The 24,645-nt window shown below is 45.9% G+C and overlaps 1 protein-coding gene across 1 annotated transcript in view; it reads left to right on the forward strand.

Annotated features, from left to right (window-relative positions):
* The first annotated feature begins 2,051 nt into the window (after positions 1–2,051).
* ST6GAL1 (ST6 beta-galactoside alpha-2,6-sialyltransferase 1) overlaps positions 2,052–24,645 on the forward strand; it is a 148,608-nt gene continuing 126,014 nt past the window's right edge. Inside the window, exon 1 of the mRNA XM_043874372.1 lies at positions 2,052–2,486. The gene's annotated coding sequence lies outside the window, so the exon portion shown is untranslated. The remainder of the gene's footprint in view (positions 2,487–24,645) is intronic.

A 24,645-nucleotide genomic window follows, 5' to 3' on the forward strand; every position in this document is an offset into this window, starting at 1 on the left:
CATCCACTGTATCAGTGATGCCATCCAGCCATCTCATCCTGACTCCCTCTTCTCCTTCTGCCCTCAATCTTAGATAGCGTATTAAACCTAGACACCATATTAAATACCTAGACAGTGTATTAAAGAGCAGTGACATTACCTTGCTGACAAAGGTCCATATAGTCAAAGCTATGGTTTTTCCAGTAGAGACGGATGGATGTGAGTTGGACCATAAAGAAGGCTGAGTGCCGAAGAATGCTCAGATGCTTTCAAATGTGTTGGAGAAGACCCTTGGACTGCAGGGAGATCAAATCAGTCAATCCTAAAGGAAATGAGTCCTGAATATTCATTGGAAGGACTAATGCTGAAGCTCTAATACTTTGGTCATCTGATTCGAAGAGCCAACTCATTGGAAAAGACCCCGATGCTGGGAAAGATAGAAGGCAGGAGGAGAAGGGGACAACCAAGGACGAGATGATTGAATGGCATCACTGACTCAATGGACATGAGTTTGAGCAAGCTTCGGGAATGGTGGAAGGACAGGGAAGCCTGGCACGCTGCAGTCCACGCGCTCTCAAAGAGTCGGACACGACCGAGTGACTGAACAATAACTGTCATTGCCACAGCTCCTATTATATCTCCAGCATCCAAGCTGGTCTCCATGCTCCACACTTTCGTCTCTGATCCTGCCATCCATTTTCCAGGATGTTCACTGGGAGAGAAATCAGTGTAAAATACAAAAAGGTATGTCATCCTCCTGCACAAAAATTTCAGGTTTCCAATTATTTCAGAATAAAGTCAAATGTAGCAGCCTTCCAGATATAGGTGTTAAGAGTTTCTCTGTTTCTACTCATTAACTCATACTATGATGAGTATCTTCTCAATGCCAGATGAAAACAGACTAAGGTGCTTACTCAAGAGTGCTGGCTAGTTGGTCATAGAGATTTGAATTCACTCTGCTTGTCATCCCCTCCAACTGGAGCTCTTTGTACTGAGCAATAATGCATCCTTGGCAGATGGGAAGGGACGGCAGTGATAGCAGAAGGGGTCCAGTATCTGGGCTGGGAAAAGTAGTGTTTGGAAGGATGCTGGGGATGAGATGACTACCCCCTCCTTCCCAGGATGGTGGTGGGGAGAGGACCACCGATTTGGAGAGAAGGTTCTGGGCCTGGGCTTCAAGCACTCTAGTGTGTACCTGACTTCTTTTCCCCAGAGGACAGGGACTACCTTCCACGATCTGTCTCCCCTCCCCCTCCACACTCCTTCCCTCCCCATGCAGAGCCTGGAGCCAAGTGGGACCTCCATAGACCCTGGGGAGATATTTTAAAAAAAAATTATTTTATATTGGAGTAAGTGTCTGCACAGGACTAAGCAACTAACACTTTCACTATAGCCGATTAGCAATGTTGTGATAGTTTCAGGAAGCCAGCAAGGGACAGCATCCATCACACCGATGTACCCATTCGATGGGGAGATTATGGCCTCTGGTAGTCACATCTTTTATATGGGGACTGCAGTGGTGGCCGCAGGCCGCTTCTGCCCTTCTACAGGGCGGAGCTCTGTTTTAGGCAAGTGGGCCCCTGGGATGGTCAGTGTGGGGCAACGACATTTGCTCAACAAGTGGTCTTCTCTCGCCTTCTCCCAGCAGCCCCAGCTCAGCTCCAGTGCAGGAAGGATCCTCACTCCCTTTTCCACCCCACTGGAGTCCTCCTGCCCACCAGCCTGCAGACGGCTTGACGTGGATATGGCCAGGGGCAGGGACTCACCGACCCTCCTGTTCTGTACCTGCAGTGAGTGGGAGGTTCTAGCCATACCCTGTGAAATAGATTTTGTTGTTTCATATTCTACATGAGGCTTCAGAGCAGTTGAAGGACTTGCTCAGGGTAACACAACCCGTCAGTAGCAGAGGCGGGATTTATAGTCTCTGCCTGCTCGGAGAGTGCTGGCTTCAACCATGCAGGACCAGACTTTTGGGGACCTTGCTCCTCCGCGTTGCCCCTCCCCCTCGGCCCGCCCTTGCCGTGGGAGGGGGAGGGGAGCAGGATCCCAGCATCACTCCGGGGTTCGGTGCACCACCTAACCAAGCACCCCTAATCCCGCAGCCCGCTCGCTAGCGACCTCTGAAGGGCTTGGCGGATTTGGGGCGCGGTGTGGCGAGGGGCCCACCCCGTCTTCCCGACTATTTGCATAACGGAGACTGCTCGTTTCCCCCGCCCCTTCGCCGCACTCTTCTTCCCTCCTTCCCGCGTACCCGCCACCCCTCATCTCCCGGCCCCTCTACTCCTCCCCAACAGACCTTCCTTCAGGGACTCCCAGCTCCCGGGCTCTCAGGCCGCCGCCGAGCGCGGAGTCCGGAGGCATCCCAGGGAGGGGGGGTCCTAGGCAGGGCCGGGCTGGGGAAGACGCCTGGGGCACTACGCGGTGCTAACAAAAGGAACCAGCTGCCTACCGGCTGGGGCGCAGAGCGGGCGGAGCAACCGCAGCTTCCGCGGCTGAGAACGCAGCGAGTGAGTAAGACTGCTGCGGGGCGGTGGCGGGACCCAAGCCCCTAGGGAGGAGTGGAGCGAAGGGGCGCAGGAGGGGAGCGGAGCGGCGGGGCCCGTGGCGAGCGGAGGGCACAGGGAATCGATGTTCAGCACTCCTCAGTCATCTTCACTGCGCGGACCAGCCGTCTTTTGCTGGGGGTGTCTGTGGATTAATCAAGGCCGAGGGGGCAGCCCTGGCTTCTCCCCGGCTCCGCGAGACTGCGGACCCACAACAAACCCACGTGCAAGCGGCCCCAGGGAGCCCCGCTTTCTCCACTGCACCGGCAACATGGGAGGGAGACGTAAAGTCCAGGTTCCTTTGGATCTCGCCTGCCGGATGTAAGGGAGGAGAAACCCGGGCTCTCAGCAGGGGTGGGGGCGCAGGTACCATAACAAACGCACGTGCGTCCTGCGCAGGGTGCGGGGTGCACCGCCAGCCCTCCGGAGCCGCCCTGCGGAACCCGGCCTTTGTCTCAGCTATCGGGAGGGAACGGCGCTGGGGGCGCCACTTGCTGGAGGGGAAAGACTGACACATTTAAAAGGTACCGCTTGGGTATCAGACCAAACCACCAGATTTAAAAAATAGGAAACACGAAGGGAGAAAGAAGCAAAGAAAAGATTACTCCAGGCCGAGAGTGTGTTCCCGGCCGTGGTGCAGACTTGAGATGACCCAGGCCACCCCTCACTTTCACCTCACGGTGGTTTCTTAGAGTCAGGGGGGGTGAATTAAGGGTCTGCGAGTCCCCCTTCCCCCAGAAAAGACTGTGCCATTGTCCTTGCACTCTCTGTAGGGGACGGCGAGCGCCGCCTCAGTCCGATTTAAACTACGCCCAGCACTGTCTTGGCTTTCGCTTGCGCTTTGCCGTGTAGGTCCCTGCGTCTAGCCAGCCCCATTGTTATTGGCCTCTTTCGGCTTGTCGTGTCTCTTTATAAGGAAGGCTAGCCGAGGTCTCTTGTTCTAGGTGGGGACGCCCTTATTTTCAGTTCTATCCGAGTTTATTTGCGAGAAATTCCGAGGTCGGGAAGGAGAGGCCTCTTGTTTGTTTTGCTTTTTCTTTGCCTATGAATGCTCAGCTCAGCTTCGCGGATTTTAGTTCAATAGACCTGTTCTGGCAGCAGTGGGATGGTTTAGGGGATGCACTGGCCTCGTAGGTAATGGTGTGGGTGCAGAAGGCAGCCAGACAGGTTGTGGAGTGGGTGGTGTGTGCGCCAACCTCTGCTTGCTGAGCGGTCGGGCAGCGGCTTCACCTGGCCAGCAGCGCTGGAGATTAACTTGTCCCTCGGGGACTGGCGGGCCTCCAGCCCTGCGCCACGGTCTCGGGAGTCTAGAGAGCATCCAGCGAACCCTCCTATTTTACAGGAGGGGAAACGGAAGCCGGTAGAGGTCAGTTCCTTGTACCAAGTTTCAACCCAAGTGAAGTTGGCCACCTAGAGAGGACAAGAGCCTGAGTCTCCTGACTCCCTCATGGCGCATTGCCGAGCAGCGACTGAAGACAGAACCCTGGAATCTGTGGTTGGCTGAAAAGGCAGTGGCCTTAGGCACAACAGAGTTAAACAAAGAACGTAATTCAGATTGAAAGCTGCGCCCTTCCATTATGCCTTTGAAGAGTTCTGTCCATTTGAGAGAAGATAGATTTAGTAATTCCTCACTCTCCTTCTAGCCTTTCATAAGCCGAGTTAGTTTTCTCTTCTGGCTGCCCCTTCTCCTCACGCTGGAGCCCAGCCTGCTGTGGAGACTTAGATGTTTTGCCTCTCATTCTTGTGCCAGGAGGCCTTTGTTTGGGCATAAGCACACAGGGTAGAAATGTGTCCTAGGGCGCTACTCCTGAGTCACTTGTGGGAGAACAAAGCCTTGTTTTCACTGCTTTTATTTAATTAAGTTTTTACAGATGAGAGTCTCATGGAAGTAGCTACTTAGTTTTGTATTTGGCAGGGGAAACATTGGAAAACCAAAGACATCACTTTGAGTCTGGATTTCCCCAGAGTGCTGTTTCCCCCTGTTCCTCTTACCTCCTAACCACACTGGTTTCTCTTCTTAAGATTTCCAGGGTGTTTCATTTTTGTGGTCATTCCACTTGACACTTGAGTATAGTTCGCATCAGCACGCTCACCCTGTAAGGAACCTAGAAATCAGCTGGCCTGTTTTTCTAAATGAAAAAACTGAAGCTCAGTGAGACATCCCTTGCCCAGGGACACACAGCAATGTGTCTGCTCTTAGTTAGCCCTTTGTGCACTTTAGCGAAACTTGTGTTGAGTGAGTTTTTTGTTGGTACCCCAGTGTACAAAGTTATGATGGTTGTTATAACAACACCTTTTAAGTCAGAGAGTGAATTCCTTAAGGACTTCCATAGGTTTTGGTTATGAAACAAAACCATGGATCCCAGTGGTAGATACAGTGAGGAGTATTATATTAATAGTTTTCATTGGGGATTGGTTTTCTTTAGTGTTTACTAAGTGGTTCTCTTTTCTCTTGCCCTGGGTTTCCCCACATTCCTCTGCCTCCTGTTCCTCCAGTAGGGAAGTGCTTTAAAGTATGATCACAGAATGAAAGGCAGCAGGAAGTCAGAAGAGAGACCCTCCTTAGCTCTTCATGCTACTTCTTGGGTTCCAGTGTTCCTTGTGCAGTGAGAGTCCTTCCTGCCCATTCAGTCTCTGCACAGGCTGTTTGGATGGAGTGGAAGTTGCTCAGCTTTTACAGGTAGAGGGTCCGGTTGGGTCAACCCTCCGCTCCTGTGTTCCTTGTGGACTGCATCCACACAGTGTCAAGGGAAGAACACGTCTGCATCTCCTAGGGGTGTGGTGGGTACTAAATCTTGTGATGCATGCTTATTCAGACCTTCCAGCAGGGTTGAGTGCTCATCAGCTTTTTAGTGGTAGAGAATGATGATGGGAAGATAACCCCATTGGGTGAGCCCTGTGCTCAAATGAAGAGGCCCAGCCCAGTCGCAAACAAGGGGGATTGTCTGCCAGACTGTTAAAAGGGCCTTTGGGTGGTTGTGAAGTGTGTGTGACTTTAAGGTAGATAAACCTAGTTAAAAAAAAAAAATCCAGAAATTTCATGCCCAGGTGAGTGCAATCTCGTCTTTCCATCCATTTGTCCCATACTTATTGACAAGCAGGCAGGTGGAGGCAGGGGTGGTTCCTATGCTGGGCCTGGAGTTACAAAGAACCAGATCCACTTGTTGGCCCCCCACCATCCTTGCTTGGAATGCATTTGGAAAACTGCCCTCAGGAACCCACAGAAAATAAATCTAATTTATCTCAAAATTGACCTCTGCAGGGGTGGGATTGTCTCTTTTCGTCATAGTCAAACCAAGAGCAGCTGGTAAATGAGAGAGTGGAAAAGGGAAGGCTTCCAAGAGAAGGTGGATCTCCACAAGTATGGGGACGTGGTTGCATTACAGAGTGTCGGGAAATTAGTGAAATTTGCAATAAGCTTCTGGAACATAGACTCTTGAGAATTTGCTTAGATTTGGTGTCAGTGACTTGTTCAGTAAGAACCAAATTGGGGAAAAGATACATTTTTCTTGCTTGTCTGCATTGTATACTGCAGTATCCTGACTTGAATAGATGTGCTTTGTATAGCTGTACATGAAACAGTAACATAGTAAGCAACGCAGTGTCATCACATTGAAATACTGGAACGATTTTCTGAGTCATGACTAGAAGGGTCAGGTTAGCCTTTAGAATCAGTTTAGTGATTAAATTTTGTTTATCATGCTGATTATAAAAATACAGCGTGTCCATTGAGGACAATTTGGAAACTACAAAAATGTATAGAGAAATAGAAAAAAAATTCCATTATTCAAAGGCAACCGCTGTTAACGTTTGGCAACTTTCCTTCTTCTCTGTTTTTTTTTTTTTTTAGTGGATTTGTTTTCTCTAAATGGTAGAGAACTTACTGCTTGTACAGTTACTCTTGGCTTTTTTGCTTAGTCTTTTCATATACCCATGTCACAGTTTATATTCACATTAAACCTGCACCTTTTCATTCATCAACATATCAGTATCTCCAAGGTCACGTGGTCCCATGGGCTTCAGTCACTCCAGTGATCATTTCAGTGAAGGCCTGCAGAGGAAAGAGTCTCCAGCTTCTTCTCCTTTTCCCAGCTGTGCCTCAAGCATCCAGATACCAGCTGTTTAAAAAATACATATCTTTTTCATATAAGAAGACAGCTAAAGTCTAGTGAAGAGAGAAGGACCCTGTGTATGGCCTTGGGTTCTAGTCTTGCCCTTGTGACAACTTGCTTTAACAGCTTGGTTTTCTGTTTCTGTATGTATTAAAATAAGCAACCCCAGGGTCATTTGTTAACTCATTCCTTGCATCTTCGAGTGCCCATTCTAAACCAAAGCTGTATAAGAAGAGCTCAGATCCAGCAGAGGAGTTGGAGTAGCAAGACACCAGTGCAAGGTGCCCTGGGAATGCAGAAGAGGGGCAATCACCCCAGACTGGAACAGTGGGGAGGCTTCCTGGATAAGGGCTGTCATGGGCTTGTTCAACTACTTCAGATCCTTTATTGAGTTACCACTGAGATTAACATGTTTGTGATAAATCTCTGTCCACATTCCAGATAATTCCCACAGGATACAATCCTAAACTTGGAATTATTGGGTCATACTTTAAAGACTATCATCATTTTAAAAAACTTTGTAGATTCAGTCCCAGTTGCTTACGAAGTCTTAAAAGTACCTAAGTATTTTGTATTGTGGAAATGGTAGAAATTGAGAGCAAGTAACTCAGGATTTGAATTCTTGTTTACCAATTATCACCAATATAGACTTCTACAAGCTACTTAAGCTCATGAAGCTTCAATTTCCTTCTCTGTAAAATGGACATAACTGCCCTTACCTCACTGGATCATTGTAAGGATTTTTAGAAAGAATTTTATTTATTTTTTTATATTTTAATTTTTATTTGCTTATTTTTTAACTGTTTATTTTTTTATTTTTGGCTGTGCTGAGTCTTTGTTGCTGCGTGGACTTTTTTCTAGTTGCGGCGAGTGTGGGCTACTCTCTAGTTGCAGTGCACAGGCTTCTCACTGCGGTGGCTTCTTCTTGCTGAGTGGGGCTTTAGATGTATGTTGCGGCTCCCAGGCTCGAGAGCACAGTAGTTGAGGTGCACAGCCTTAGTTATCCCAAAGCATGTGGGATCGTCCTAGATCAGAGATCGAACCTGTGTCTCCTGCATTGGCAGGTGGATTCGTTACCTCTGAGCCACTAGGGAAGCCCCCATTATAAATCCTAGATAAAGGGTCCAGGTTTACAGGAAGCACTCCATAAGTGATGTCTGTTATTGTTATAATTGGAATTTTTGCAAGCTGCAGAGACTGTGGTCCTAATATTTTTTCTTACCATGATAGCAGGTACGAAATTAATTAAGGTGGCATCTCCTACCAGGTGACAAATCGAGAGAGAAATGATCACTTGTGTGATGCATTACAAGTCTTCTTATGGAAAGGTTCAAACACACAAACATAGAAAGAATGGTGTAATTACCCCCCTTCCCCCATTTGTAATCACTTATCTTGAATACTTATCAAAACTCATAGGGTCTTCAACCTCTTATTTGACCCTACATGACTTTGAAATAAGTCCCAGACATTTTTTTCAGCTCAGCCATAAATATTTCACTGAGTTGCATGATGCATATTTGAGGCATTGGGTGAAATGCCATATTTGAGGCTCTTGGAGCCTGTGTCTGCTGTCCGTGTTACAGATGGAACCCTGTGTGTGAGAGAGAGAGAGAGTGAGGAAGAGAGAGAGAAAGTTTTAGTGCTCAAGTGAATTTTCCTGCCATGTCTTGTGTCTCAAAGTGAAAGTTGCTCAGCCATGTCTGACTCTTTGCGACCCCATGGACTAGACAGTCCATGGAATTCCCCAGGTCAGACTACAGGAGTAGGTAGACTTTCCTTTCTCCAGGGGGACAAAGACACAGGGTAAAAGGAGCGCTGAATTTAGTCAGGAGACCTGATTTTGCATAAGGGCACCACCCTTTACCGGTTGTATATTTTGTCAAGTGACTTCTGAGTTTCTTTGAATACATTTATAAAAATTTGATGAGTAGCAAATGAGGTAATCCACATACAGCTCTAGCAACTCAGTACCCAGCCTTACGGTTCCCGAGAGGCAGAGTTTTCATATGGAATGAAAATCAGAGCCTGATGGCCTGACAGTACTGGGGTTTCTTCAAGTAGAGTTGCTTCCTGTCTCATTCTGAAGATGTGGTCGTCACTCAGATGAGCACCTGGCACACTATGCTTGTGAATCTCCCGTCTAACACTCAACCCGTTCCCTCTGATTTGTGAATGAGGTCAGGAAGCCTAGGGAATGTAGGGCCCTGCCACTGTGCCTGAAAAACAGGTCTTCTCTGATGCCTCCTTTTCTCCATGGGAAGATACCCGGCTCCCTTTTTCCCTCCAATTTTGCTGAGAGTCTTGGTCTTTCCTAAGTCACTGTTGCTCCCAAGTAGGAATTTTTGACTCAACTAAAAGGGGAAAATTGATTTGATATTGTCTTTCAAGTCCTGTCTTTAATCCACTGGGACTCCCATTATGTTCTGGCCTGCCCTGTGACTTGTGGTCTCTGGCTGTCTCGAGCTTGCTGTGTGGCCTTAGCTGAGATAAATGCCACCTTGGGCATGTCACCACAGGATTCAACTCCCAGCTCTCTAGGCCCCTTCCAGCTCTGAGATCATCAGTTGGGGAACAGGTATAAAAATGGGGAAACTACACATAGAGTTAGGGGCTTCTTCACACAAATAATAAATGTAATCTGTTTTCTTTTCAAATGTTCAAATAGGGTAAGCAATTAACTCCCTTACCTTTGCTCACTTACCCCAATTCCACTTTTCTGCAAAGTGACTACTGTTTGCAGTTTGTTTTGGGTCCTTAAGCTCTGTCTAGTCAAGGCTATGGTTTTTCCAGTGGTCATGAATGGATGTGAGAGTTGGACTGTAAAGAAAGCTGAGCGCAGAAGAATTGATGCTTTTGAACTGTGGTGTTGAAGAAGACTCTTGAGAGTCCCTTGGACTGCAAGGAGATCCAACCAGTCCATCCTAAAGGAGATCATTCCTGGATGTTCATTGGAAGGACTGATGTTGAAGCTGAAACTCCAATACTTTGGCCACCTGATGCAAAGAGCTGACTCATTTGAAAAGACCCTGATGCTGGGAAAGATTAGGGCAGGAAGAGAGGGGGACGACAGAGGATGAGATGGCTGGATGGCATCACTGACTCAATGGACATGGGTTTGGGTGAACTCCAGGAGTTGGTGATGGACAGGGGGGCCTGGCCTGCTGTGGTTCATGGGGTCACAGAGAATCGGACACAACTGAGTGACTGAACTGAACTGAACTGAACTGAAGCTCCCTTTGGATCTATATATGTATGTATTCATGGGTATATGCAGATACATTTTAAAAGCTCAGTAAATAGATTACATTATAACTATACAACTTTACAGGCTTGCCCTTTTCACTTTTTATATTGGTGGTCTTTCCATATCAGCATATACAGATTATTTTTTCATGGCTGCATCACATCCTATATCATGGATGTGTTTATTTAACCAGTCTTCTGTTGATGGATATTTATTTCCATTAAAATATATTTCTAAGTGTATTTGGGGAATCCCCAGTGTCACAGTGGTAGAGAATCCACCTGCCAGTGCAAAAGTTGCGGGTTCAATGCCTGGGTTGGGAAGATCCCCTCGAGGAGGAAATGGCAACCCACTCCAGTATCCTTGCCTGGGAGATCTAATGGGCAGAGGAGCCTGGCGGGTTTTACAATTCATGGGGTCACAAGAGAGTTGGACATGACTTAGCGACTAAACAGTAACAACACAACAACATATGGAACGTTGGTTGTAAATGTCTCGGTTAAATGAGGTCAGCCAATTGAGCTCTGGAAAGGGTGGCTAGAGAATGGGCACAGGGACCCTGAGAACCACGCCCTAGAAAGCTGGAATGAAGAGCTGCCTGGAAGTTACAAGGAGCTGACTGTTTGGATGGAAGGTTATTTTGGGAGATGGCCTGCCTGGTTGGGTGCCCTAGGCTGCAAGTGCAAGAAACGGAGCTGCGTCATCACCTTCTCTTCCTCATTCCACCATCACTGGCTCTTCCAAATTTATTTCTGTTTTCAGAGTCAGTGGCATCTGATGGGAGGACTTCAGCTTGAGTGATGGGAGGGAGGAGAAAGAAGTGAAGAAGAGGAGGGATTGATATCATTCTCCGGAGGAGGGAATGTGCCAGTTCTGTCTACTCTTCCTTGTTGTTGTTCAGACCCATCGGAATGCTGTGTTCCCCTGGGTTCTCTACAAATCATGATAAAATGAAACAAGCCCAGAGTTGCACTTACTTGGAAGATGGAGGTTAAGGATGCTGTCTTGGAGGGAGAATAAATGTGGAAACTGAGGTGTTCTAACCTGCAGAAGCTAAAATAAGAAGCACTTTCTTCATGTGGAAGAATGATTAGACTTATACTGTGTGGATGCTGGGAAGAGGCAAAACAATACAGAGTTGCATAATGGCAGACAAGGAAGAACTTACTTAGCAGAACTGCCCAACCACGAGAGAGGCTGCTGGGTCACATGGCAGAGAACTCCCTGTCATGGGAGTCTCTACGCAAAAGATCCAAGTGAACGTGTTTGCCATCAAAGGATTTCTGCTTGCCAGAGAGGTTGATTTAAATGCCTGGTAAGGCCCCTTCCAACTCTAAAAGTCTGTGAATGTGGGGCAAGAAGCAGAAAGATGCAAAATAGGACTCAGGGGATGGGACAAGTTACAGACAACCTGCTTGGAGCTGTTTTCACCTGCTCTCAAAAGATGGAGTAAAAGGGAAGCCTTCAAAATGTGACTTAGACAGTTGTTTCCCTCTGGATCTTGGCAACCCTCCTCCTGTTCTGTCCTTGGCTCCAGCTCTGCTTGACTTTATATTCATAAATTATTTCTACAGGAATAAATATATCACATACACTTTAGATGACCAGGAAATCTGGCAACCAGAAAAGAACTACATGTCCCAGGAGGATGATTGTAATTTTTTTTTTTTATTACAGTCTTTCTAAATTTGCATCCATCTCTTGGTTTCCCTAGCACAGGCCTGAGACATCATTCAGCTTTAATTTTAGAACATTATACCCTTTGCAACCTCTCAAAGGTCCTCTGAGCTGGAGTTAACAGCACCCACCAGGTTTCATGCTTATTCCTTTCCTGCAGTTGAGGAAGAACCTCTTGAACTTACGTCTTAGCCGAATTCTTAGTGAGGGAAACATGGCAAGTTTACCATCATCTGGGCTCTTGCTCTGCTCCTGACCTCGATGAGGCACTATTTATTCCCTTATCTAGTCCCCATAGCCTTGGTGTCTTGGTGTCACAAGCTCCTTTGCAGGTGAGAAAGCTGACCTTCAGAGAGGGCTAGAGAACCACCCCAAGATTCACTGCTATTAAGTAGCGATGCTGGCATTGGTTGTAGTTGTTTCCCTACATCATGTTACAGGTTTTTCCACTGCTAATCATTCCCAGTCCTTTGGGGCTGAGAAGTGCTTCGTCCTTGTGTTTCACTGGGAGCTTGGCTGAATTTATTCCTATGGGGCTGTTGAAAGCTTTCTGCCATTCCCCTAAGAACAGATGAATGAAAGAACTCATGGGACAGTTATGTGTGAATAGCTTGATATTTGGATTCAACATACATTTGCTTTTTCCCCTTTTTCGTAAGAGTTGTTTTCATCAAGCCTGGTTTGCCTTTCCCCCCTGTCTTGCCTGCCATTTAAAGTACCTGCCCTCATTTTCTGATCATGACTGGAATAAACACACTTATGGTGGAGCATGGCTGTAGATTAATGGGTACCATTGCTCAGCCAACTTCGATATCTTTAGGTGGTGAAAAGAACTCATTATTGCGATTGTTAAGGGCTTGTTTTGCAGCTGTGCTTGTAGGCTCTTGAATAATTTCTTCTCTTGTAAAGTTTATTCAATATTATTTTTTTCATCAAGTATTTGAGTGCCTATTGTGTGGTAGCTATTGTGGGAGGCACTGGGAGTTTCTACCTAAAGAACATGCATTGCAGATAGGCACACATAAATTCAGTGTAACTAGTGGGGCCTTAGAAGTTGGTGGCAGACAAACTTTCTGTATCACCCTCTTCCTCTTTTCTCAGAGTCTTTGCTTTGTCCATTCACTCATTAGGTGCCTGCTGTAGCCCATGCACAATGCTCATTTTCAGAACAGAGACCCAAATGGTCCCATAGTTCTCTTCCTTTAAAAGCTTAGTTGGAGGTGAACATGCAGATATTAATAACAATATAATGTGATATATGGCTTCCCTGGTGGCTCAGTGGTAAAAAATCTCCCTGCATTGCAGGCGATGCAACAGATGGGTTGGGAAGATCCTTGGGTTGGGAAGATCCCCTGGAGGAGAGCATGGCAACCATCCCAATGTTCTTGCCTGGAGAATTCCATGGACAGGGGAGCCTGCAGGCTACAGTCCATAGGGCTGCAAAAGAATCAGACGTGACTGAAGTGACTGGGCACGCACCAGGTGATAAATATTATGATTTTCAAGTATATCAGTTCAGTTCAGTTCAGTCACTCAGTTGTGTCCGACTCTTTGTGACCCCATGAACTGCAGCACGCCAGGCTCCCCTGCCCATCACCAACTCCCGAAGTTTACCCAAACTCATGTCATTGAGTCCGTGATGCCATCCAACCATCTCATGCTCTGTCATCCCCTTCTCTTCCAGCCTTCAATCTTTCCCAATATCAGGGTCTTTTCAAATGAGTCAGTTCTTCTCATCAGGTGGCCAAAGTATTGGAGTTTCAGCCTCAACATCAGTCCTTCCAGTGAACACTCAGGACTGATCTCCTTTAGGATGGACTGGTTGGATCGCCTTGCTGTCGAAGGGGCTCTCAAGAGTCTTCTCCAACACCACAGTTCAAAAGCATCAATTCTTCAGTGCTCAGCTTTCTCTCACATGCATACATGACTACTGGAAAAACCATAGCTTTAACTCGACAGACTTTTGTTGGCAAAGTAATGTCTCTGCTTTTTAATATGCTGTCTAGATTGGTCATAACTTTCCTTCCAAGGAGTAAGTGTCTTTTAATTTCATGGTTGCAATCACTATCTGCAGTGATTTTGGAGCCCTCCGAAATAAAGTCTGCCACTGTTTCCACTGTTTCCCCATCTATTTGCCATGAAGTGATGGGACCGGATGCCATGATCTTAGTTTTCTGAATGTTGAGCTTTAAGCCAACTTTTTCACCCTCCTCTTTCACTTTCATCAAGAGGCTCTTTAGTTCTTTGCTTTCTGCCATAAGGGTGGTGTCATCTGCATATCTGAGGTTATTGATATTTCTCCTGGCAATCTTGATTCCAGCTTGTGCTTCATCCAGTCCACCATTTCTCATGATGTACTCTGCATATAAGTTAAATAAGCAGGGTGACAATATATAGCCTTGACGTACTCCTTTCCTGATTTGGAACTAGTCTGTTGTTCCATGTCCAGTTCTAACTGTTGCTTCCTGACCAGCATGCAGATTTCTCAAGAGGCAGGTCAGGTGGTCTGGTATTCCCATCTCTTTCAGAATCTTCCACAGTTTATTGTGATCCACACAGTCGAAAGCTTTGGCCTAGTCAATAAAGCAGAAATAGATGTTTTTCTGGAACTCTTTTGCCTTTTCAATGATCCAGCGGATGTTGGCAGTTTGATCTCTGGTTCCTCTGCCTTTTCGAAAACCAGCTTGAACATCTGGAAGTTCATGCTTCATGTATTGTTGAAGCCTGGCTTGGAGAATTTTGAGCTTTACTTTACTAGTGTGTGAGATAAGTGCAACTGTGTGGTAGTTTGAGCATTCTTTGGCATTGCCTTTCTTTGGGACTGGAATGAAAACTGACCTTTTCCAGTCCTGCGGCCACTGCTGAGTTTTCCAAATTTGCTGGCATATTGAGTGCAGCACTTTCACAGTGTCATCTTTTAGGATTTGAAATAGCTCAACTGGAATTCCACCACCTCCACTAGCTTTGTTCATAGTGTTGCTTCCTAAGGCCCACTTAACTTCACATTCAAGGATGTCTGGCTCTAGGTGAGTGATCACCTAGATTATCACCTAGATAATCATCGTGATTATCTGGGTTGTGAAGATCTTTTTTGTACAGTTCTTCTGTGTATTCTTGCCACCTCTTCTTAATATCTTCTGTTTCTGTTAGGTCCCTACCATTTCTGTCCTTTATTGAGCCTATCATTGCATGAAATGTTCCCTTGGTATCTCTAATTTTCTTGAAGAGATCTCTAGTCTTTCCCATTCTATTGTTTTCCTCTGTTTCTTTGCATTGATCACTGAGGAAGGCTTTCTTATCTCTCCTTGCTATTCTTTGGAAATCTGCATTCAAATGGGTATATCTTATAGAGGTTGGGAAAATTGTATAGCGTGTTTGGGAAAGCTTTCTGGAGGACCTGTGACTTACCAAGACTGAATTGTAGAGGGGAGTAGCTGTGAGCCTCTGGGAAAAGACCATTTGAAGAAGAAAAGGGAGTGTAGGAGCAACGGTGTGGGGTGAAGAATGGTTTGTTGCTGGTGTGGGGAAGCTGTTAGAGGTTGATGTTCCCAGAAGGGAACCTCTGAGGCAGGAAGTGCAGGGAGATGAAGCTAGAACTTTACACCCATTATCAAACATAACTTTCATAACTTCCTTATTGTGGCATATACTGTTATCATCTCTTCTTAATAGATGAGAAAACAAATGCTCGAGGAGGTTTGGTGACTTGTTCAAAGTCAGAAGTAGGTGAGTTGAAGTGCTTGAACTTGAATGCAGGCCTTCTCGGCCCTCATAGCATTGCCTGCATGGGCAGGCTAAGAAGGTCTGCCTTGAAAACTAAGGTGCTTATTTCCTCTCTATTAATCTTTCAAAGGTCATACCCTTGGTGAATCCTCTTTCTCCACTCACCTCATGACGTCCCTAACTTGTAACTAAGCTGGGACTAGTGAATCAAGATTACAGGGAGAAATATCAATAACCTCAGATATGCAGATGACACCACCCTTATGGCAGAGAGTGAAGAGGAAATAAAAAGCCTCTTGATGAAAGTGAAAGAGGAGAGTGAAAAAGTTGGCTTAAAACTCAACATTCAGAAAACTAAGATCATGGCATCTAGTCCCATCACTTCATGGGAAATAGATGGGGAAACAGTGGAAACAGAGTCAGACTTTTTTTTTTTTGGCTCCAGAATCACTGCAGATGGTGATTGCAGCCATGAAATTACTTACTCCTTGCAAGGAAAGTTATGACCAAACTAGATAGCATATTAAAAAGCAGAGACATTACTTTGCCAACAAAGGTCCGTCTAGTCAAGGCTATGGTTTTTCCAGTGGTCATGTATGGATGTGAGTGTTGGACTGTGAAGAAAGCTGAGCACTGAAAAATTGATGCTTTTGAACTGTGGTGTTAGGGAAGACTCTTGAGAGTCCCTTGGACTGCAAGGAGATCCAACCAGTCCATCCTAAAGGAGATCAATCCTGGGTGTTCATTGGAAGGACTGATGCTGAAGCTGAAACTCCAATACTTTGGCCACCTCATGTGAAGAGCTGACTCATTGGAAAAGACCCTGATGCTGGGAGGGATTGGGGGCAGGAGGAGAAGGGGACGACAGAGGATGAGATGGCTGGATGGCATCACCGGCTCGATGGTCATGAGTTTGAGTAGACTCTGGGAGCTGGTGATGGACAGGGAGGCCTGGCGTGATGTGATTCATGGGGTCGCAAAGAGTCAGACACGACTGAGTGACTAAACTGAACTGAACTGAGTGAATCTGATGTTGAGCCCTCTTCTGAGTCTTGGTTATAATTTTTGTCTTCCCTTTCATTCAGAGAATCAGTAGCCCAGAAATCTTCAAAGAAAATCTCTATTTGCCCAACCAGGTGTTACAAGGGAGAAGGAGAAGCTTTATCCCTTTTCTAAAAAGGTCCAAGTTCATTAAGTAGCTCAGGTATTACCTTTAATTCAGGGAAGCCCTCTGGGTCTGGAGAGGGAGCAATCTGTGTGGGCTGGAAAAGTCTAGAGCAGATGAGCTTTGAGCTCTCCCTTGAGGATGGGTAGGATCAGGAAGGTGGAAGGTATGGCATGTGAGTAATATTATTCTGCCTTACTCAGTGATAAATGGGCTATTCCTCCCATCCACCAAGATAATTTCTGGGTTGGAGCTGGCTTTTGGGCTGAAAACGCAGAAGTGGGATTCATTCATTTATTCATTCAAAATAAAGCTTATTGAAAACTAATCAGTTGAGAGTTCAAAGACAAGATGATGAAACTACATAATGAAATGAAAAGCACAATTACAGAGCTAAGGAAAAAATTGAGGCTACAAACAACATCATTAGAGGGAAGGTTAGTAAAGGAACAAAGTTTATTTATTTATTTTTTATTTTATTTATTTTATTTTTTTTAGTTGGAGGCTAATTACTTCACAACATTTCAGTGGGTTTTGTCATACATTGATATGAATCAGCCACAGAGTTAAATGTATTCCCCATCCTGATCCCCCCTCCCACCTCCCTCTCCACCCGATTCCTCTGGGTCTTCCCAGTGCACCAGGCCCGAGCACTTGTCTCATGCATCCCACCTGGGCTGGTGATCTGTTTCACCATAGATAATATACATGCTGTTCTTTCGAAACATCCCACCCTCACCTTCTCCCACAGAGTTCAAAAGTCTGTTCTGTACTTCTGTGTCTCTTTTTCTGTTTTGCATATAGGGTTATCGTTACCATCTTTCTAAATTCCATATATATGTGTTAGTATGCTGTAATGTTCTTTATCTTTCTGGCTTACTTCACTCTGTATAAGGGGCTCCAGTTTCATCCATCTCATTAGAACTGACTCAAATGAATTCTTTTTAACGGCTGAGTAATATTCCATGGTGTATATGTACCAGAGCTTCCTTATCCATTCATCTGCTGATGGGCATCTAGGTTGCTTCCATGTCCTGGCTATTAGAATCCACTGAAAACTAAATTACTAACAGAGAGGGAAGGGTTAGGAAAACCACAGTATGTGCTTAGAAAAGAGAAATGAATCAGAGAAATTCAGAGATCTAAAGTTTGTAAAAAGATGATCTCTCAGAAGGGTAATTGGGCTATCTGGAGTTACAGCTTACTTCTCATGCTGCCTTGACCAAAACATAGTCACATGGACATGCCTGGCTGCAAAGGAGCCCCAGAAAACATCTCTATCTGGGTGGCTGTGTACCCTCTTAAAACTCAGATTTGGAGAAGGCCTTTTATTACTCAAAGTGGGATGAGGGAAATGGATATTGGGAGCAATTCATCTCTGCCTCAGGGAAGAAGTCATGTTAGTCTTAGACTTGATTTGCAGCAGAAGGAAAACTTGAGAACATGGAGAGGAAATACTTACAGAGTTCTGAGGGAAAGATCATAAAACTGAAGATTTTTACATTCAGATCACTCCTCAAGGATAAGACAGGTAGGCATTATCTCCTGTGTGCAAGGACTCAGGGAATACAAGCCCCTCTTGAGAAAACCTGCTTGATGATGAAAATGATTAGTTAAAAGCACCCTTTGTAAGAAGTGGTGAAAGGCCATTTGGTGAGCCTCTCATCCACTCAAATAGAGAAAACCTTGGCAAGGGTGGGCTATAAGGATAAGGAAAGAAGTGAGAGGAAGTAAAAAGAAAGAATGTAATGGAAATGGAGAGCTGGGGGACAGGGTGGAGGACGGTAAGCGCTAACTTTCCCTCTCTCACACAGCCTTTGGAGGGTATTAGTGTCATGGCTCCAACCTTTCAATTAATTTTTTTAACCCTTTATTTAATTTTTTTTTATTTTATTGGAGAAAAGAGTCTAAAATAGAATGACTGTATGTACACGTATAACTGAATCACTTTGTTATATACCCGAAACTGATACAACATTATAAGTCAATTAATGTTTTTCTTTTAAACTTGGAGGGATTTTTAAGGAAATAATATCTATTTTGATGTAGAAATGTTTGTTAAAATTTTATCTTTCCTTCTGTTTTACTTTTATGTAGAATTAAATTTAAATCTAAAAAGTTAAAAAATAACTATTTTATTAAGCAGTCCTGTCTATTCTTCTTTCATGTATTCTTCCATCCTCCACACTCTGTCCAAATATAAATGTAGAGACATGTGATGAAGGGTGTTAATTTATTAATTTATTTATTTTTCTTGGGTGGAGGGATCTTGGATGACTTTTAGTTCTATAAATTTATACATTGATTTAAAGAATAATGAGCTGGTATTACTTGTTTTTGTTTTCAGTTTTTTTTACTTCTTTAATTTTTTTTCTTTTCTTAATACAAGTATAGTTGATTTACAATGTTTCAGGTATACAGCAAAGTGATTCAGTTATATATATATATACACATATATATATTTACATATATTCTTTTTCAGATTCTTTTCCATTGTAGGCTATAATCAGGTACTGAATACAGTTCCCTATGTTATACAGGAGGACCTTGTTCATCTATTTTCTGCATAGTAATGTGTATCTGTTAATCCCAAATTTCTAATTTATCCCACCCTCTGAGCTGGTCTTATTTGAATCAAACCACTCAAGCTAATTTAAGAGGCATCATTAAATACTAATGCTTAAGGTGTGGGGAGTGGGATGGGAGATACAAAGAGATGAACAAGACCTTGTCTTTTCATGGAGAAGTTGGTGAGTCAGTTATGTGAACACCGGGCTCTAGGCATAACAAAATCCTTTGTAAATCAGGCGGACTATCGGGGTGTTGCGGCCCAAGGACAATGGGGAAGGTTTCATGAAGGAGACAGCATTTGAACTGGATGCTGAGGGATGAGCAGAGTCCTGATGGGTGGAGAATGGGAGGCAGGGCATTTCCAGCCTGGAGGCAGCAGGAGAACCAGCCCAGAGGAGTGAGAGTCCGAGGTGTGTCTGAATAACCCTGAGTAATCTGTTGTGGCTAGAGAACAAAGGATGAATGAACAAAGCTGTTCATTAAGTGCCCACAGCGTTTCAGGTGTGACACACAGCTCTCTATAGGCTGCCTGACAGCCCATACAGAGTGGCTTTAATTATCCCTACTGTGCAGATGGGGGCTTCCCTGGTGGCTCAGTGGTAAAGAATCTGCCCGCCAATGCAAGAGACATGAGTTTGATTCCTGGGTTGGGAAGATCTCCTGGAGAAGGAAACTTAGGCTTTTATACTTACCTAAAAACTTACATGCAAAATATATGAATATGTCACGGGTCTATGTGTATATAAATATATAAAATATATTTACCTGTACAAATTTTTTGATATTTATTTATACCTGTATGTTATGTTTCACAAACGTGGCTACTTCAGGCCTTCTGAGCGCTGCAGATCACAAGCACAGGAGAGAGAGAGTGGACTTTGAGGTATAGACACTCCAGTATTCTTGCCTGGGAAATCCCATAGACAGAGGTACCTGGCGGGCTGCAGTCCCTGGGTGGCAAAAGAATCAGACACGCCTTAGCGACTAAATAACAACTGTGCAGATGAAGACACTGAAGCTGAGGGAGACTTATCTGCCGAGTCGTTTAGTGGTGAAACTGGTTGACTCCCCTGAGCTGTCTGTACCTCAAAGCCCACCATCTCTCTCCTGTGCTGTGATCTGCAGTGCTCAGAAGGCCTGAATTAGCCACCTTTGTGAAACATAACATATACAGGTACAAATAAATATCAAAACATTTTTATAGGTAGATGTATTTTATATATTTATATGCACACAGACTCATGACACATCTATATATTTTGCATGTAAATTTTTAGGTAAGTATAAAAGCCTAAATTATGGTTTGGACTCTGCCATCCAGCGGCTGTGTGGCCCTGCGCAATTCAGTTTGAACTCTAATTTCCTTATCCATAAAAGGGGATGATTCTGATGCTGCCTGCCTGCAGATTTGTTTTTGTGTTCCAATTAGCTCATAGATGTGAAAAGATGGGAAAGTATAAAAGAGCCACACAGAAGGGCTTGTTATTGCTGACACACCCCTTACTCTTCTGAGAGCTTACAGACATCTGTTAGAGTACCTACAGGTGTCTGTAAAAACTCCCACAGTCACGGACACGGCCCCTCAGGCTTGCAACGACCAGTCAGAGGCTGTGCTCTCCTGGCTCAGGTAACCAACTGGGGGCTATGGTGGGAGATGTGGGGGTGTTGAGGGGTGGGGGTGTCAGGGAGGGAGGCACGCAGTTCGTCTGGCTGTCCCACTGCAGGGCAGGGGAAGACTTTGGCCTCCCTTCCTGTTTGCTGAGAAAGTCTGGGCCAGAGAGTGGAGTCGGGATGGCTGGTGACAGCTTGGTGATTTATACGGGGCAGAGGAGGGTGTTTCAGACATGCCAGGCTGCAGGAAGGCATATCGGAGCTGCCAGGCAAGCAGGCCTCCGCCACGTCTGTCTGGTAGAGGCTCGTGGTCTGGACAAGGGACTCTGGAGCAGTCTATAGGAGTCGTAGGAGTACTGATGAGGATGAAGCAGGGCCCTGGCCCCAGAGAAATTGGGCCCTGATGCAGCACATCAGAGTGGACGGGCAGCAGCCCTTGGCATGGGACCGGAGGGGCCCAAGGCAGCTTACATCTGCTCCAGGAAGGGTTGGGAGTGTTCCAGGGTCTACACTGGGGCCTGGCATGCCCCTGGGGGTCCAAAAGTCCTGTTGTGTGTTATGTGTGGGGCGGTGGTTATGGTGGTTTCAGAGACATAGCCAAGCTGCTCCTTACTGACAAAGAGATCGGTTCCTTGCTCACCCCACTGGTCTCTGCTCTGCCCAGACAGGTGTTTTAGCTCAGCCTCAGCTCTGGGTGAGTCCTTGAAATTCAGGGCACCCAAAGTGAAGAGAAGACCTTTGATCACCTACACTGTACGTACTGTGTTATGTGAAGTTAGTTATGTTAGACAGTGTCTTCCAGAGGGCAGGGACACTGAGAGGATTCTCTGCATAGTACCCTGCCCTCAGGAGGCCTGGTGGACTGAGCTCAGCCCTCCCAAAGCTCCCCGCCCCCACCCCCTTGCCGAAGCCAGGATGTGTCTGCCCCCAGTGGGCATGTGCAGGTGCTCTCTAGGTAAGGCCAGTGTCTGAGAGCACATGGCAGCTGCAGGAGCCTGTGTTGGGGAGCATCCTGGGGCTCTGGTGGGCCCTCCTGCCCCACCTAACAATCCTTTTTCTGCCTGCACCCCTGGTCATGGGAGTGAGAGACAAGCAACAAGATAAAATGGGGAATGCTCTCTGGGCTGATCCTTGGAGCTGAGCCCTGGCAGGGAATCAGGTGTGGGACCTTGCTCTTCTTTTTCTTATGCTGTTGGGAACCAGGGTCATAGGAGTGTATCCCAGGGGAGAGAGGGAGGAAGGCGGCAAGGGAGCTCTGACAAAGGCACCAAGGCGAATCATCTTGTATCTGAGCGGCCAGCAGGATTGCCTTTGTCAATTGTGTGCTGTTGGGAGGATGCTGGCCCAGGGCTGGAGCCGGGGGTGGTTAATGATGGTGTCAGGAATAAATCCTCAGAAGATGCTTCCTGCTGGAGGGCTTGTGGCGGTTCCTTTTTTTTTTTTTTTCTCTACACAATGAACAGCTTATTCTGGCCTGGAGATTTGGAAAAGGGGAAATAACAGGTAGGAAAGAAACAGATGAAAGCTGCCTCCCAGGGAAATGTTCCTGGGCTCGGAGGGTCCCACCCTTGTCTCCCAGCCAGTCCCGGGGACTCATAGTGGGAGGGCTGAGAGGCCACTCCATCACCATCCTTAGGGTCACCTTTCCCGGAAAACCCTGATGTTGGGGAAAAAATCTTAGGCTCTGCAGCCACACAGACTTGGGTTTAACTCCAGATGTGTCACTTCTCAGCTGTGTAAACTTGGGAACTTAACTTCTCCGACCCTCAGTTTCTCATCTGTAATCTGTGTTCGTCATTCCTGCCTTATAGCGTCGATGTGAGTACTGTGTAGTGCTTAACCTAGGACAGCATGTGATTAGTGATAAATACATGGTGTGCTCAGCCGCTCAGTCATGACTGACTGTGCAGCCCCATGAACTGTAGACCACCAGGCTCCTCTCCCCATGGAATTTTGCAGGCAAGAATACTGGAGTTGGATGCCATTTCCTACTCTAGAGAATCTTCCTGACCCAGGGATTGAACCTGCATCTCTTTCGTCTTCTGCACTGGGAGGCAGGTTTTTTTTTTTTTTTTTTGCCACCAGTGCCGCCTGGAAAGCCCTGAATACATTGTAGCTCTTTTTAATATCGTGGCACTTATTAATAGTTAGTCTCAGTTATTGATCACTTAATAGGCAATTAAATGATCAGGCACTCTACTAGGCCCTGTGGATATGGGGATACATGAGACCCAGTCTCTCCCTGGAGGAGCCTCCAGGTAGGAGAACAGAGCACATGGGATCAGGGATTAGATGAATGGGAACAGCATGATGTGCTGTACCAGCAGGAGGCAGGATGGGGAAAAGGAAGAAGAGGTGAGACCCCAGCAGGAGGAGTTTGCTGGGCAATTAGAATGTTCTCCCCAGAATAGCAGACAGAGGGAGGTTTACAACTGGGATTTGGTGGTAGAGCCACCCATAAGTGGGCTTCCTTGGTGGCTTAGATAGTAAAGAATCTGCCTGCAATTCAGGAGACCAAGGTTTGATCGTTGCGTTGGGAATATTCCCTGGAGAAGGGAATGGCAACCCACTCCAGTATTCTTGCCTGGGAAATCCCAGGACAAGAGGAGCCTGGCGGGCTACAGTCCACGGGGTCACAAAGAGTCAGACACGACTGAGTGACTAACAATTTCACTTTCACATTTTCACCAATATGTGGGGGACAGGAGCCCACAGTATGGTCTCCCTTAGCCCACAATAGGGTCTCCCCACAGGGCTTCTGCCCTCTGTTGACATTCGAGACCATGCAGTTTGACTCAGGATAGAGTCTGAAGTCTTTGTTTTCCGGTGGTGGGGTGAACATGGACAGGGACCCCGCCAGGTTGGACTGGGGTAGACAGTGTTGAGTGACAGCTGTCATCAGAGAGATCTCTCCAGGCTCAGAGCTAGGATCAAGGGTGGACCTCCCTGGAGGGAGAAGAGCAGCTTACCAGATAGAAAACTGCAAATGTGCAACCCTCTAAAATATAGGCTCCAGGTGGTATGGACTGGAGGGGTTTCATGAAACTGTTGTTATCAACAGTGGGTCATTGGAGGGTGGGGAGGAGGGGTGACCTGGAATTTTTGTAGTTGTTGGAAAGCCCAGTCACCCCGTGTGCAGTGCTCAGTGTCACATAGAAGGAACCAGAGGACACCTCCTTGAATTTCAATGGTGTACATTTGTGGTTTTAGTTATTTACAGATGTCTTCAAAACCCTATGATGTATACCAGTTGGGTGAATCACTTGGATGAGATAAAAGCTAAATTATATTTGCTATGAGGATGGTTATATCACTTGGCCAGTGATATAATAAACACAGCAGTTTTCATATACTGAACTCATACCACCATCCCGACTGGTCCCACTCTAATTCACAACGATGACCCTTAAGTAGACTTTGGTGTTGTCAGGTCATCTTACTCTGTCCAGTGGGTCTCAACTCTGGCTGCCATTAGCACTACCTGGGGAAGGTTATAAAGAGTACTGCTGCCTGACTTCCACCCCACACTAATGAAATCTAATTTTTTATGGGGTGGATCTGGGCATGAGTATCCTGTTTTAAAGCTCTGTATTTATTCCAGTGGGCAGCCTTGGATGCAACCCATTGCAATTCTCTCCAATCTCCATGACTGTTTCATGCTTTTCTCCCTCTCTTTAAACCTTTAACAACTCCTTTCCATTCCCTATTTTCAGTCGAGAAACTTACTTCTCACTTACCTGAGAAAATAATGGCAAAGGATCACTTTCACACTTTTCCATCACCAGATTGATGCCTGTATATTGTACTTCCTGCCTGTTGCTATGGATGATGAAGTGTTTCTGTTCCTTTTTAAGACCAACCCCTCCACTTGTGTATTGCATCCTGTTCCTTTCCTTAGGTACTGGACAGGGCTCCAGCAATTCTTCCTTCTCTTTGCATTGTTCCTCTATTTATAGACCACTCCCACCTGCCCCTCCCCCTGCCCCATTTGTCTGTCTGTGGCTGTTTCTCCCACTG

The sequence above is a fragment of the Cervus elaphus genome, chromosome 19 (genome assembly GCF_910594005.1).
Source record: "Cervus elaphus chromosome 19, mCerEla1.1, whole genome shotgun sequence".
Taxonomy (NCBI): Eukaryota; Metazoa; Chordata; class Mammalia; order Artiodactyla; family Cervidae; genus Cervus; species Cervus elaphus.